At 33.0% G+C, this 15338-nt stretch overlaps 1 long non-coding RNA gene across 1 annotated transcript; it reads right to left on the reverse strand.

The window, feature by feature from the left end:
• Positions 1-987: 987 nt before the first annotated feature.
• Positions 988-4422, reverse strand: LOC140693307 (uncharacterized). The gene is made up of 2 exons (XR_012069029.1): positions 4151-4422; positions 988-1171 (listed from the first exon to the last, which is right to left on the reverse strand). It is a non-coding gene; the product is annotated as an uncharacterized lncRNA (long non-coding RNA).
• Between the last annotated feature and the right edge of the window lie 10916 nt (positions 4423-15338).

Consider the following 15338-nt stretch of genomic DNA (forward strand, 5'->3'; position numbering starts at 1 on the left):
TGGGTTATTACTCAGCTGTAAACCGAATAACTTCTTCATTTGCAACATGTGTAAACAAAAAGGGTAATATGCTAAGTGAAATAAGTCAGAAAGAGAATGACAAATGCTGTATGACTTTACTCATATTTGGAATTTAAGAGAAATGAACATACCACAACTGAAAGGAGATATAGATATGCAAAGAAACAGGTTGATCACAAGAAGGAGGGAAATGGTGTGAGGAAAAAGAAATATTTGACGGAAATTAAGAGAAAAAGTTTTCCAGTTGCAAATTAAATGCGTCAGGGCAAGAAATGTGCTGTATGGGGAATAAAAAATAAGTATGAAATATTTTAAATAGCAAAATACAATAACTAGATATATTCTGGTGATCAGTTTGAAATTTACTAAAAATAGAAAAAACACTACGTTGTGTATGAGGATCAAAAACTGTTTATATATTTAAGTACACTTCAAAAACAAACATATTTTTGAAAAAAATTAGATTTCTAGTTAACAGAGGCAGGGGATGGGAAAAGAGGATTTGATTAATACACTCAAAACTACAAACCGCCAGCCGTAAAATAAATGTGTACTAGGGATGCCCCATAGTAACATGAAAATTACAATTAATACTGCTTTATGTTATATATGAATGTTGTTAAGGGAGTAGACCCTAAGTTTTCTCATCACAACCAAAAGACAAGTTGTATCTCTTTAATATTGTATTTAACTGAGATAATGAATTCTCCGTAAAGTTGCTATGATACTTATTTCATGATACTTGTAAATCAAATCACTATCCTGTACACCTAAACTTACACAGTATTCTACACCAATTATATCTCAATAGAAGCGGAAGGATAAATGGAAATCAATATTCACATATTACCATGTCATTTCTCATGATTGTTTCTGCAGCAAGTAAACTTGAGTCATGATATACTTATCCTAGGTAAAAATACTAATAAATAAGTGATTCTAATAATACATGAAGATACTAATAAATTAGTGTTTTACCATGCCTTTATTTTCTTCATGTTAACAGACCACTGCTTCTGCAGGCATCAAAATTTCTCAATATACATTCATCTGATATTAGGGAATGGATACAAATTTGAAACTGGCTGCTCTTTCTGTGAGTGATAAAGTTCACTGTCTCTGACCAATGGTCTCATCTCCCCAATAGCATCTGTAAGAAATGAACATGTTAGGTTGCTAAAAATCTCATCATGGTAAAATCTCAGAACTCCTACAATTCTTAACTCTTTTGCAATGGGAATGTAATACTGACAAAGACTTGATTTTGGAAAACAATTTGGTGTTTTCTCATGGTTGTATTAGGGGATGTGAGGATAATCTCTGAGATCCACAACAAACATTCTTGCTCAAGTGCTGGGCACAGAAGTATAAAGGTTCTGCATTATTAGGACTGAAGACTGCTTTCAAAATGTTGACTACGCTCACTCTATTCCAGGTAGTACAAAAAATAAGGTTATTCAAATTTCTAGGTGAACAGGAATAAGTCAGTGGTTCAGTCCCTTTAAATTAGTCAAGGGGTGATCAAAGCCAAAATAAGTTGTGTCAACAATGAGAATTAGAAGAAAAAAGAAATTAGACATAAGCTTAAATTAAAAAGGAGACACTGTCCTGTGCTGGGCTCTGGGGACTGGAGAATGTATATGCCTCATTCCAATTCAAGGGTTCAGTTGATTGGCCCTAGCATCAGCTCGGAATTTAATGAACAGGTAACAATTAATATACTGGGAGAAACATAATATACCTCTCCCTGATCGGAAGAAAATCTGGTGGCTCAATGAAACTCTTAATTCACAGAGATTCTGCCAGTTGCAGAATAATAATTTACTGATGACTCAACTAAGACAAATTTAGTTACTGCTTAACAATCCATCTTCACACACACACACAGTGGTAGAGAGATTTGTAGTATTTAGTGGGAAGAGTTCTGTAGGCAGAGCTCAGAGAATAGTTTTCAAAGCATCAGCCAACTTTTGTACTTTTGCCAATAGTCGAGATTTTCCCAGGTAGAAAACTACAGTTGGACAAACAATATTCATCTTTAGGATTTCTAATTTTGAGAGTAAAGTGTAGTTTTTGACTTATTATAGAACCTTGTTCAGATGATCACATTAAGACCCACTGTCTGATAAGAGAGATGGAAAATAGCTGCTGAAACAGCCCATCTGAACCACAGACTGCTAATGCAAGCAACAACGTAGCCACCATCAGAGTTGTGCTGACAAACTTAACAGCTTGATGTTTCTGTTGTAGGAAAAACCACTGCTGTCCAGACAAAACTCTCCTGCTTCAAGTGGCCTCTTTTCTTCTCTTGGTAAAGGACATATTGGTGGGATTTTGCAAGATCTTACCCTGGCCCATTTGCCCTTTCTCCACATTATCAAAGGCTTTCTTTACAACTGGTGACATATTTTCAGGAATCAATGTTGTCATTCCAGTCTTATCAGCTGACACTTTCTGCATGATTATGAGCAGAAACCTTAGACACTCTGACGTTGCCTACAATTTTTCCATCACTTCAGGGCATTTCACATTCTGAAAATGCTTCACCTTTTGTTTTAAATTAATGGGAAATAGTCAAAGTCTTCCATGAATATTTTATATTTCCTAATATCTGCAGAAAATTGGTACTCATGCATTTGGACAAATTTTTAATTCCACCACCCTCACCTACTTCTAGTCCACACATTTTAGATTGCAATTTTGTTACTGAATACGATCACCCCAACCAAGGTCCTAGTACCTCTTAGATTCTTCCTGCGTGAAGGTTAGAAAGGCACAAGTTATGGGGGGGTGCATAAACCTACATTAAATATTTGCAATATCACTGTCTCTTCTGGACAAATCTCTGATTCTAAGAAGTAAATTAATTAGAATGCAGTATAATTATTAGTATGGGTAAGAGAATCAAATATTTTGGGTTGGGTGGGTGATGAAGAGACAGGAAATAATGAAGAAAATGAGAATGGAATGCTTTAGGCCTCTGGAGGCATGAATGGATAAGAAAATAATACTTTGTCTCCTGTATCTACCTCCAATTACTGTCTTGAGTGACTAGTCCTTGGGCTATGAAAAGAGCTAGTTTGTGGTGAAGAATAAAGACCAAAACGAAATAGTTTGAATACCATGAGAGTTTTGTTGTTTCAGGAAAGTAGATTTTGCTTAAAGTCAACATGTATTTTTCATTCACTAAATTCTAATATGCATCTTGTGGCATGTGCTGTGTTTACTGTGCTGGTATCCAAGTTAGACAAGGAAAGGGGGACAGACAGAAAACATCTGAAGGAGGTAGTTTCTGAACTGAGACTGGGAAAGTCTAAGTAGGTAAAAGGAGGACACCCAAAGCCCAAGGATGAGCTGGAGCAAAGTGGTGAGGTTCCAGCTAACATAGTTGACAAGCATTTGCCTGGATGTATCTCAAGATACAGTGAATCATATAGATATGCCAAGGTAGGCAGAGTCCAGATTTATAAAGAAATTAGTAAACAAAGTTGAGTTTGTTTGCTTAGATTTGAAAAGGCATTAAGTGCCACCCTGAGGAAGTTAGCTTGTCTTTGGCTGGAAAATAAATGCAAGATAAATTATCAAAAAGAAAATATAGTGTAGAATCTTGAGGGGAGGAAATGAAAGCACCAATTGGAATGCTTTGAGAACAACACAAAGAAGACCATAGATAAAATTACTTCATAAATTCTACCAAATGCTGATTGTGCCATCTGAGACTATATCATGTGACCTTTATGATTCCAGGGATGACATAATAAAGACCATGATCCCTGGGCCGGGTCCTGCATTTATCTTCTGTTGTAACACATCCTAACTTAACACTTTTCATACTTTCCAGGATGAACCAGAAACCACTTAGAACTTTTCCCTCTCTCCATGTTTTAGTCTTTTTCCAAATTCTTGCATTTTCTCTTCTTCCTTACAAGAAAATATTTAAATTAACTCCCATATTTTTCCATCAAATGTTCATATCAATCAAATATCTCATTTTTTCTTAGAATAGTAACATAGTCTCCCATTTAAAACTTAACACTATTTAAAAAAATAAGGTAAATACAGGTACACATCTATGTTTATTGTTCAAATAAGAAAATTGCAGATATTTGTTGACACTTGCCAACCTCACTTTTAATCTTTGTTATCCTGCATAATCTGGTAGTCCGCTGGTAGATCAGTTGTGATTAGGATGACGTTCATATATTGAAGGTGTCTGATGAATTGTCCTTGAAAGAGAGGTAGCTGATGTATCAGCTATCACTGTCACTGGAAACCGTGGGTTTCTCCCTGGTTGAAGTTTAGAAAAACTCCCTTCATTGGCAGATATGTTATGATATATATTTGGAAAACTAGAATGCTCCAACATCTGTCCAATATAATTCCTCTGTATAGGAGATAAAATGCTGTACTGAGAAGTAGAATTTGTAGTTGTAATGAAGTTCACAACACGGCCATTTGCTTCAGTGTAGCTGCTTTGAGAGTGCCTGTGGGCAGTGTTCAACTCATTTAAAATAGAACATTGATCCACTGCAATTTGTTCTGAGGGTCTAACTGACATTGATGATGGAGGAGAAAAATCACCTCTTATCGAGGTATTTGTATCACCAACTATGTGGCTAGAAGAGGGCTCCCTTATTAGAGGCATGTTTAAATTTGCAGAAGGTAAAAATGAACTTTCTCCACTAGTGTCAGCCACAAAACCAGAATTATGATTATCCATATTACCCCCTGCTTTATAGTGCTTCTTGTTGAAATCTTCAGCCAATGAAGACACCAGAGAGGCATTTTTAATCCCAACTCTTCTTTTTATTCTCACTAAAATCTGGGGACAGCCTCGTTTAAAATTTGGATGATGATAGAACTGCAGCTACAACCAAAGTAGAAAGATTTTAGTAAGAATTTTAACCAAAAGACAACACTACAATAAGCATAACATATAAAACCTCAGATTTCACGTTTACTATCCAAAGGTAATATCATCAAAATATGAATATTGCTGACATTTTGAAGTTCCTTATTTGGAAAATACACATTTAAATAGTACAGTCATCAAATTTAAGAAGTTAGAATTTGCAGTAACGGTGAATGCCACTTTTGAAAAGCAGCTTTAATACCTTTATTTAGATTTCTGCTTAGATTCATAGTTGCCAGCAAAGTTTCTTATAATATGAATACATAAGGCACTGTCATCATTTTTTAGAAAAATTAAGCATTTTAGCCTTAGTAGTTTTATACAATTTTCAAATTTAGCTTTACATTTATATTACCATAGATTGATGCACAAAATAAAATTTTATATATACGTTACCAAGTGGTAACTAAAGTTTCTGAATACTTTGCTTAAAACAGAGACTTCCTTTTCTTCTGTCAGAAAGACAGCTAGACAAGCAGATCTTTAAATATTCTGTCGTACTTTACTAAACCCATAATGGTTAAGCTGTCTAACTTAACTTTTCATATTTCCAGTTTCAAATATTCTGAAAGGGGCATTTCTTAAAAAAACTTCCTTCTTAAAGACATCTTCACCAATCACTATGGAAGTTCCATTATCATCCCACCAGATGGATTTAAATTGGTCACTCCCAGCCATTTTCCAGAGTTTTCTGGGAAATGTCAGGGAACGAAAATAATTATCTTCATCTGGTTCAGGGACAACGTGTGTAACATGGCCTTTTTATCAAGGATTCTTCAGACAAATTCTGAGAAGCATTTTCTTCAATCATAGACCTCACGTCCAAGTCCCCAGAGATTGATCACAAAATAGAGATCTACCTGATTTTCCTGAAGCAGTTGGTCCATCTTTACATGACACATCTTGAATTTCTGAAGAAACATATGCCAATTCATATAACTTTTTCTGCAGCTACTTTTCTAATCTGCATGATTTTGAGCACTGCAGCTTCAAATACTGCTTTGGCAGGCCTGAACAAATAAAGTGCTAGGCAACCACAATGGTTCTCAACCTGAGTAGCTGTGACATCACAAAACGACTGGTATCCTATCAACTCAAGTGTAACTTTCAGCCAGTGTTTACTTCTCATTCATTCAGTTAAAATGAAACATATAGAATGCTTATTTTTATACTGTGATCTGCAAATATTATCCCCACAAAAGCTTTTTAAACTATTAAATATTTGAGTCTTTTAATTAAAAACAATGTCCATAGTTTTGAACACAAATTTATGACAGATTTGTGATCAGAGTATAAATAATGCAGAAAATATATAAAATAATTTTAAAGTTTTGGAATTTAAAGTGAAATTTGTGTAAAACCTGTACAGAAAATGTATAACAATTTCATCATCATTTGTAATTAAAGTGAAAAATAATTTGATTTGGGAATGGAAGTATGTATTTATCTGTGTACTTTAGAATAAGTAGCTCTATATTCAAAACATGAGAAGAATAAATATCAGTTTATTTGTTATGTTTATATATAAATTTTTAATATTTATGAAATAAAATTAGATTAAAATAATCAATCAAATTTAAGAAATCCCAAAGCGGAATTATTGTTTAAAATTGAAATTCAGTGCTATAATTGAAACAAATGTAATTTAATATTCTACTTTAAAATTGCAAAAGAAACAAGCTTATTGAATATTTACAAATGTTTATTTTTGCCATTCTTTCACTCAGAGGTTTATCGTTCCCTAGAAGTAATAAAATATCTTGTCATCTTTATAATCCATGCACTTGTGGCTTTTCTTAAATGTTCCAAAATGATGTTGATAAATGGACTTGTGCACAAGATCCTGGGTTCAATAAGCATTACCTCCATTAAGGGGCAAACAAACAAACAATCAAAAAACAAAGATATAACTGCATATGAAGGCTGGGTTGGAAAAGACCAGGTAATACATTTTAGGAAGCAATATTTTTCTCAGTCTTGAAACAGTTGGCATTGTTAGTATAATACGGCATTTTATGGCAAGTGTCTTGTTCACTAATTATAAATAATAGCTATATTCTGTGTCAGTAATCTGTAGTAAATCCAGTTCTACCAAAAGTTATATTCTTTATTTAGAAATAAATTCCATTAAACAGAGGCCAAATTCAAAATGAAAGATAAAATTTTTTAAACAAATAAATGTACCCTCAAGCTACAATGTAAATTTTTCCTTCAATATCTGTAAGTTCCATTCTAAGTAAATATTAGCAACCTGAATCCATGGCACATTATAAGTATTATAAACTGTAGTTTTGTTGGATTTAGTCCTGATTCATAAATATTATTTAACATTCACAAATGAATATATGTGATACCATCCCATTAAAAAAAAGAATTCAAAAAAACCTCAAAATATTTAGGAAAATTATTGACTGGTCTGATCTTAACATTTTTATAAAAATATTCTTAAATTCACTCTAGATGAATGTAACTAAGCATAATAAAAGCCATATATTAAAAACCCATTATTTACTTCAATTTCAATGTTAACATACAGGAAAGTTTTCCTCTCGTCCAGTAATAAGTTAAAGATGCTCATTTTCAGAAGTCCTTAATTACACTACTAGAAGTCCTAACCAGAACATCTAGTCAAGAAATAATATAAAATTCATCAAACTTGTAATAAATCAGTGAAGGTTTTACAGATGACATAATTATGCCTAGATAGAAAACTCCATAGACCCCTTCAGTGACTGTTTGAAATAATGAACAAATTTAGCAAACTTGCAGAATATAAAATCAACACACAAATATCTGTTGCATTTTTCTATAGTAACAACACATTATCAGAAAGAGAATTTAGCAAAACAATTGTGTGTAAATTTATACCAAAAAGAATAAAATAGGAATAAATTTGATAAGTGAAATAAAATTTCTAAACATAGATCTATATATTACAGGTGCAAAAAATATAAGTAAACAAAATAAATAGAAAGATATTCTGTGCTCATGGATTGTATACAATGTGAGGAAATATTTTAATCTATCTTTTACATGTTCAGTCTCCCCAGCAGTAATTATTGAGGAGAATGTCTTTTCTTAATTTTATACTCTTACTTCCTTTTTCATGGGTTGATTGATCATAGGTGTGAGAGATTATATCTGGTTGCTCTATCTATTCACCAACTGGTGTTGGGAAAACTAGATAGCAGCATCAGAGCAATGGATTTAGAACACTCCTTCACTCCATACACAAGAATAAACTCAAAATGACTTCAACAATTATATGTAAGTCAAGGCACAGTAAATCTCCTAGAAGGAAACATGCACAAAACACTCTGAGATATATCGCAGCAATGATCTCCTAGAACAGACTACCCAGGTAATGGATGTAAGATCAAAATTAGTGAATAGGACCTAATTAAATATATAAGCTTTTTGACAACAAAGGGAACCATAAACAAAGCAAAATTACAACCGACAGGATAAAGAAAATATTTAGAAGTGATGCAACTGACATAGGCTAAATTTCCAAAATATAAAGAATTCATACAACCTAATAATAATACTTAAAAAAAACAAGAAGCCAATCCGTAAATGGGCAGAAGTCCTAAACAAGCAATTCTCCATTAGAGACATACAAATGACACACAGATATATGAAAAAAGTATTGCTCGCTATCATTATCAGAGAAGGGCAATTCAAAACTATAATGAAGTATCACCTCACGATAGTCACAATGGCCATCATCCAAAGTCCAGAGACAATAAATGCTGGGGAAGCTGTGGAGAAAGGGAACCCTCCTACAGTGTCAGTAGGAATGTAGTTTGGTGCAGTCACTGTGGAAAACAGGATGAGGATTCCTCAAAAGAATAAAAATAGAATTAACATAAGATCCAGCAATCCCACTTCTGGGTATATATCAAAGAGAACCCTAATTCAAAATGTCACCTGCACCCCAAATTTCTTAGCAGTGCTATATACAATAGCCATGATATGGAAGCAACGTTATTGTCCATCAACAGATAACAGTATACAGAATTTATGCCATATGTGCACAATGGAATAATATTCTGCCATAAAAAATGATAATACAATGACATTTGCAGCAAAATGGATGTCCCCATATTGTGTCATTCTAATTGAAGTAAGCCAGAAAGAGAAAGAAAAATAATACATGACATGATATATGTAGAACCTTAAAAAAAAATTTGGATGAGAACACTATGATTTCATCTATAAAACTGAAACACACTAACAGATCTACTTAATAATCTTATGGTTACTGCTAAAAGGGGCTTGGAGAGGATATATTTGGGAGTTGTAGAGTTATAAATGTTATCCACTATATATAAAAATAGATGTTTTCAAAATTTCATTTGTATCACACAGGGCAGTATGTTAAATATTGTGAAGTTAAGTTTAATAAGCACACAAATATATGCATGAAGTGGGACACATTGCTAAACACCACAGATTGACACATTGTAAATGGCAGTACTTCAATGATAAGTAAATGAATAAATACGTAAATAATTAAGTAAATAAATAAATAAATAAATAAATAGTATTTAATAATAAAAGAAATACAAAGATTCACAGTACTTAACTTTACACATCAAGAATCTAGGAGAAAACAGAATGAAGAAGAAAATTGAATGAATGAGAGTAAGGCAAATAAGAAGGGAAACAATTTAAAAGATAAAAAAAAACGAAGCCCGTTTATTTTAAACATAAATTGGAACAACATTTAGGTTGGCTAAGAAAATAAAAACTCAAATAAAATTAGACATGAAAGAGAAGATATTACAACTGATGTTATAGAGATGCATAGCATCATAAGAAATTACCAATACCCAACAATTTGGAATGACCTAGAACTAAAGACAAATTCCCAGAAATATATGTCTTCACATACTGAATCAAGAAGAAATTAGAAAGTTAAATAGAGCACAAATGTTTATGAGTATATTAGTAATCCATACCTCCCAAGCCAGAAAATATTTACAAGATGAATTTGCTGGTGAAATCTGTGATATATTTGAAGAACCTTTCTCACCAATACTTCCCCAAACCATCTAAGAATTTGAAGGGGGTGAAAGAATCCAAACTTGTTTTATGATTCCAGCTTTATTTGCATAACAATGCTAGAAAGGACATTATATGCAAAATATAGATTATTATCCCTGATGTACATATGTGCCAAAATTCTCAACAAAACAGAAGGAAAATGAATTCAACAACACATTTAACTTATCATACACATACATGATTTAAGGGATTTATCCCTGGGTTTAAGGATACTTCAAAATATTCAAATCAATAAAGGTGACATGCCTCACTAATAGAATGAGAAATAAAACTCACATAACCATCTCAATAGGTGTGGAAAGAGCATTGTATTAATGCAACATCCTTTTAAGATACTCCCAACAAATTAAATTAACCCTTTCAGTGGCACGGTATAATATACACACAAACACTTTGTGGAGAGAAGCGAAGCAGTTCTGTGTTTATTGATTCTAAGAAAAAGGGTTTATATAGGACATGCACAATGCTTCACATATCATCTAAGTTTTAACAATGATAATAATCTTAAGCTATTTATGTCCCCATACTCCTGCAGTAAGCACAGGATGTTAAATGATAAAGGATTGTTTTAAAGTTCACCACGGATCTTCATTAAGTAGGCCATCTCTTATCCAGGCAGCTGTGCCTGTCTTAGATTGTCCTCCTCTGAAGATCTTACCCAGCATAGGCTCTCCAGCCATCCATACTGGATACATTGATTATGCCATTTCTTATCCAGCCTGGATATGAGACATTCCTCACTACTTGTTTATCAGTTCAGCCCATGGGCTTATACTCTAGAGCCTTCAGACAGGGGCCTACAAACACAATATTCCTTGACAGAAAAATGAATGAAGAAAATTGATGTATATATGCAATGGAATCAACACTTTGCATTCCTATCAAGAGTTTCCACGGCGTTCCCTTTTCTCCTCAATCTCACCAACATATATTTCTTTTCTTTTTGATGAGAGCCTTCTGAGAACTGTGAGGTCTTGTCTCATTTTTGGCTTATGACTTTCCTAATAATTTATAACTCTGAACACATTATCATGTGTCATATAGCCAAGTGTATGCTTTCTACAGAAAATTGATTCAGATCAATCTATTCAGTTCCTATGGACTTTTTTTTAATTGTATTGTTTGGTCTTTTTTGTTGTGGTTGTGTATGACTTTGCCATATATTTTGGATATTAACACTTGATTGTAAAATATCACTTGCAAATATATTCTCCCATTGTGTTGGTTGACTTTTTATTTTATTGATCATTTCTTCTGCAGTGTAAATCTGTTTAGACTGATACAATCATCTTTTGTTAGTTTTGCTTCTGCTTCCCTTGCCAGTGAGAAGAATCAAATGAAGTCAAGTGTACTTCTTATGTTTTACCCTAGTATTCTTTGTTTTCAGGTTTTATTTTTTATATGCCCAGGAGTGGGTTTGCTGGGTCAAATGATAGATCTATCTTTATTATTTAAAGGAAATTCCATACTGTTTCCAAAGTGGTTGCAACAATTTTCATTCCCATCAACAGCGTTGGAGAGTCCCTTTTTCTCTACAACCTCCAAAGTCTTTATTATTTGTAGACATTTTGATGAAAACCCTTCTCAATAGTGTGAGATAAAACATTTTATTTTTGTCTTGCCTTTCTATAATGATTAGCAATGTGAGCATGCTTTTATATTCCTGTTTATCATCTGTGTGTCTTTTTTAGAGAATTGTCTTCTGCTCATTTTCTGGTTGAGTTGTTTGTAGATTTTTGAAATGGAGTTGTATGAACGATTTGTGTATTTCAGAAATTAGCCTTTTGTTGATTGCACGGTTTCCTTATGTTTTCTCCCATTTGGATGTTCATCTTTTCATTCTGATTATTTTGCTGTGTAGAAGCTTTTAAGTTTAATTAGGACCTATTTGATTATTTTGCTTTTATTGTTTTCAGCTTGGGAGAGTGACATAGGAAAATTTTTCTACAATTTATCTATTGTTTTGCCTATGTTAGTTTCCAGGGGTTTTATTGTGTTATGTATTAGATTCAGATATTTAAAATATTTTGAGTTTATATTTGTACAGTGTGAGAGAGTATTCTAATTTCATTGATTTACATGCAGATATCTAGCTTTCTCAACATCACTTGCTGAAGGTTGTCTTTTAGGCATTGTATATTTTTGTTTCCTTTGTCATAGTTTATTTGACCATAGGTGTGATGTTTTATTTCTGCCTCTGCATTCTGTTCCAGTGATAAAGATGTTTGTTTTCCAGTATTGTGCTGTTTTGATTACTGTAATTTTGTATTATAGTCTGAGATCTGGGAGGGTTATGGGTTATGCCTCCAACATTGTTCTTTTACCTGATTGTTTCTTTTGCAGTTCTAGTTCTTTTGCTGTTCCATACAAATCATAGGACTGTTTTTATTTCTGTGGAAAATATGATGTAGTTCGATCTGAATCACTTTATATCTGTAGACATATTTTGTAGTATGTATAGTTTAACAATATTAATTGCTCTAAACTAAGACCTTGAGATTTCTTTCCATTTCTTTGCATCATCTTCAAATTTATTTATCAGTGTCCTTTTGATTTTATTATCTTTGTTTTTTCCTAGGTTTTTCATTTTTTGATCTGATTTCATATGGATTTTTTAAAATTATGGAATATTTCATTTTTAGTGTAAAGAAATGTGACAGTTTTTGTTTATTAATCATGAATCAGGCAACTTTGTTAAATGCCTTTATTAGTTTTAGTTGTTCTGGTGTGGAGAATATTTAGCGTTCTCTATATAGATTATTATCTCAATCTAAATTAATAACAGATTTACTTCATTCAATCCAACTTGAATAAATTTTTTTCTATTCCGATTGCTGTTGCTAGGACATCCCATACTGTGTTTAATAGAAATGGTGAGAGTGGGTACCCTTGTCGTATTCCTTAATTTGGCTTTCAGTTTTTAACTTTTGCATATTATGTTGTATATATTTCTGTAATAAATGACTTTAGATATTTTGAGATATATTTCCAGAATCTTTCTTTGGTAAGAGGTTTCTATTGTTGTTGTTGCTGTTGTTGTTCTTGTGTTGTTGTTGTCACTGTTCTAATTAATAAATGTTGAATTATGTGAAATGCTTTTGATGGGTTTATTGGGATAACCACGTCGTTTTCTCTTTTACCTTTGTTAATGTGGTTTATCAAACTGATTGATTTGTGTATGTTGAACCTCTCTTGTGACCCTGCAAATAATCCAAGTTGATCATGGTGTATGATTCATTTTTGGTTTTGCTGGGTTTAGTTTGCTAATAATATTTTGTAGAATATTTGCATTTAAATCAATCAAATATATTTGCTAGAAGTTGTCTTTGCCCATACTTTGTTTTTGACTTTGCTATCAGTGTGATGAAATCTTTATAGAATTAATTTGAGAGTTTCCCACACCTTCACAATTTTTGAATAGTCTGAAGAGTATAAGTTCTGCTTTGCATTTTTGTACATTGCTCCACGGGAGCTGTTTATATCTGCACTTCTATTCAAAAATTTTTTTAAATGCAGATTCTATCTTTCTTCTAGAAACAGTTTGTTCAAATTATTTGTTTCTCCTTATATCTGCCTCTTTCTAGACATTTGTCTATTTCTTCTAATTTGTCCATTTTATTGGCAAATATGTGTTAACAAAATGAACATTTTTTTGTATAACTGAGGTAACAATTGTTATTTCTCTTATTTATTTCTGACTTTATTTCTTTGAAGCATCTCTCTTTCCTTCATGATGCACCTGGCTAGAGGTTTTCTGATTTTGCTTATCTTAAAAATAAAACATAAAACAAAATCTTCTGTTTTACTACAGTTTTGAAGAATTATTTTTCCTCTATAATTTATATTTGCACCTGTAATATTTAGGATCATGTTTTTTTCTTTTTTTTTACTTTTTTTATTGGTTAACAGTCATTTTACAAAGTTGTCTCCAATTCCATCGTAGAGCACAAATTTTCAGTTAAAATGAACTTATATACATTTGTTGTCTCATTTTTTCTTCTGTGAGCTGCCGTCAGATCTTTTATACATTTCCCTGTCCTGTACAGTACAATCCTGTTTATCTATTCTACAATTTTGACCTCCCAGTCTATCTCTCCCCGCCCTCTGCCCCCTTGGCAACCAAAATATTGTATTCTATGTCTGTGAGTCTATTTCTGTTTTGAAATTGTGCTGTTTGTTTTTGTTTCATTTTGTTTTTACATTCCAATAATGAGCCATCTCATATGGTATTTTTCTTTCTCTTTCTGGCTTACTTCACTTAGACTGATTTTCTCCTGGACCATCCATGTTGCTGAAAATTGCGTTAGGTTGTTGTTTTATATGGCTGACTAGTATTCATTTGTATAAATGTTCAACATCTTTTTCCAGTCAAATGTCGCTGTACATTTAGTCTGTTTCCATGTCTTGGCTATTGCAAATAGTGCTGGCTATGAACATTGGGGTTCAAGTGTCGTCTTGAAATAGGGTTCCTTCTGGATTTAAGCCCAGGAGCGGGATTCCTGTGTCATATGGAAAGTCTATTCCTAGGCTTTTGTAGAATCTCCATTCTGTTTTCCACAGTGGCTGTCCCAAACTGCATTGCCACCAGCAGTGAAGGACGGTTCCCTTTTCTCCACAGCCTCTCCAGCATTTGTCATTTGTGGATTTTTGAATGATGGCCATTCTGTCTAGTGTAAGTTGAAAGCTCACTGTAGTTTTGATTTGTATTTCTCTGATAATCAGTGATACTGAGCATTTCCTGATGTGCCTTTTGAACATTTGTATGTCTTCCTTGGAGAATCGTTTGTTTAGGTTTTCTGCCCATTTTTGGATGGCGTTGTTTTTTTTTTCTTTTACAGTAGGATGAGCTGCTTATATACTCTGAAGATTAAGCCTTTGTCGGTTTCATATGCAAACTATTTTCCCATTCCATAGGTTGTCTTTTGTTTTACTTCTGGTTTCTGTACTGTGCAGAAGCTTGTAAGTTTCATTAGGTCTCATTTGTTTATTCTTGTTTTTATTTCTTCTACAAGAAGATTTTCGAGACGTATGTCGGAAAACGTTTTGCCTATGTTTTTCTCAAGGAGGTTTTTTATACCTTGTCTTATGTTTAAGTCTTTGATCCATTCTGATTTTATTTTTGTGTATGGTGTTCTAGCTTCATTGGGAGTGTTCTAGCTTCATTGATTAACATGCTGCTGTCCAGTTTTCCCAACAACATTTTCTGAATGGACTGTCTCAATTCCATTGTATTTTCTCGCATCCTATGTTGAAGATTAAATGACCAAAAGTTTGTGGGTTCATTTGTGGGTTCTCTATTCTGTTCCATTGGCCTATATGTCTGTTTTCCTACAGA

The sequence above is a fragment of the Vicugna pacos genome, unplaced genomic scaffold, assembly GCF_048564905.1.
Source record: "Vicugna pacos unplaced genomic scaffold, VicPac4 scaffold_19, whole genome shotgun sequence".
Classification (NCBI taxonomy): Eukaryota; Metazoa; Chordata; class Mammalia; order Artiodactyla; family Camelidae; genus Vicugna; species Vicugna pacos.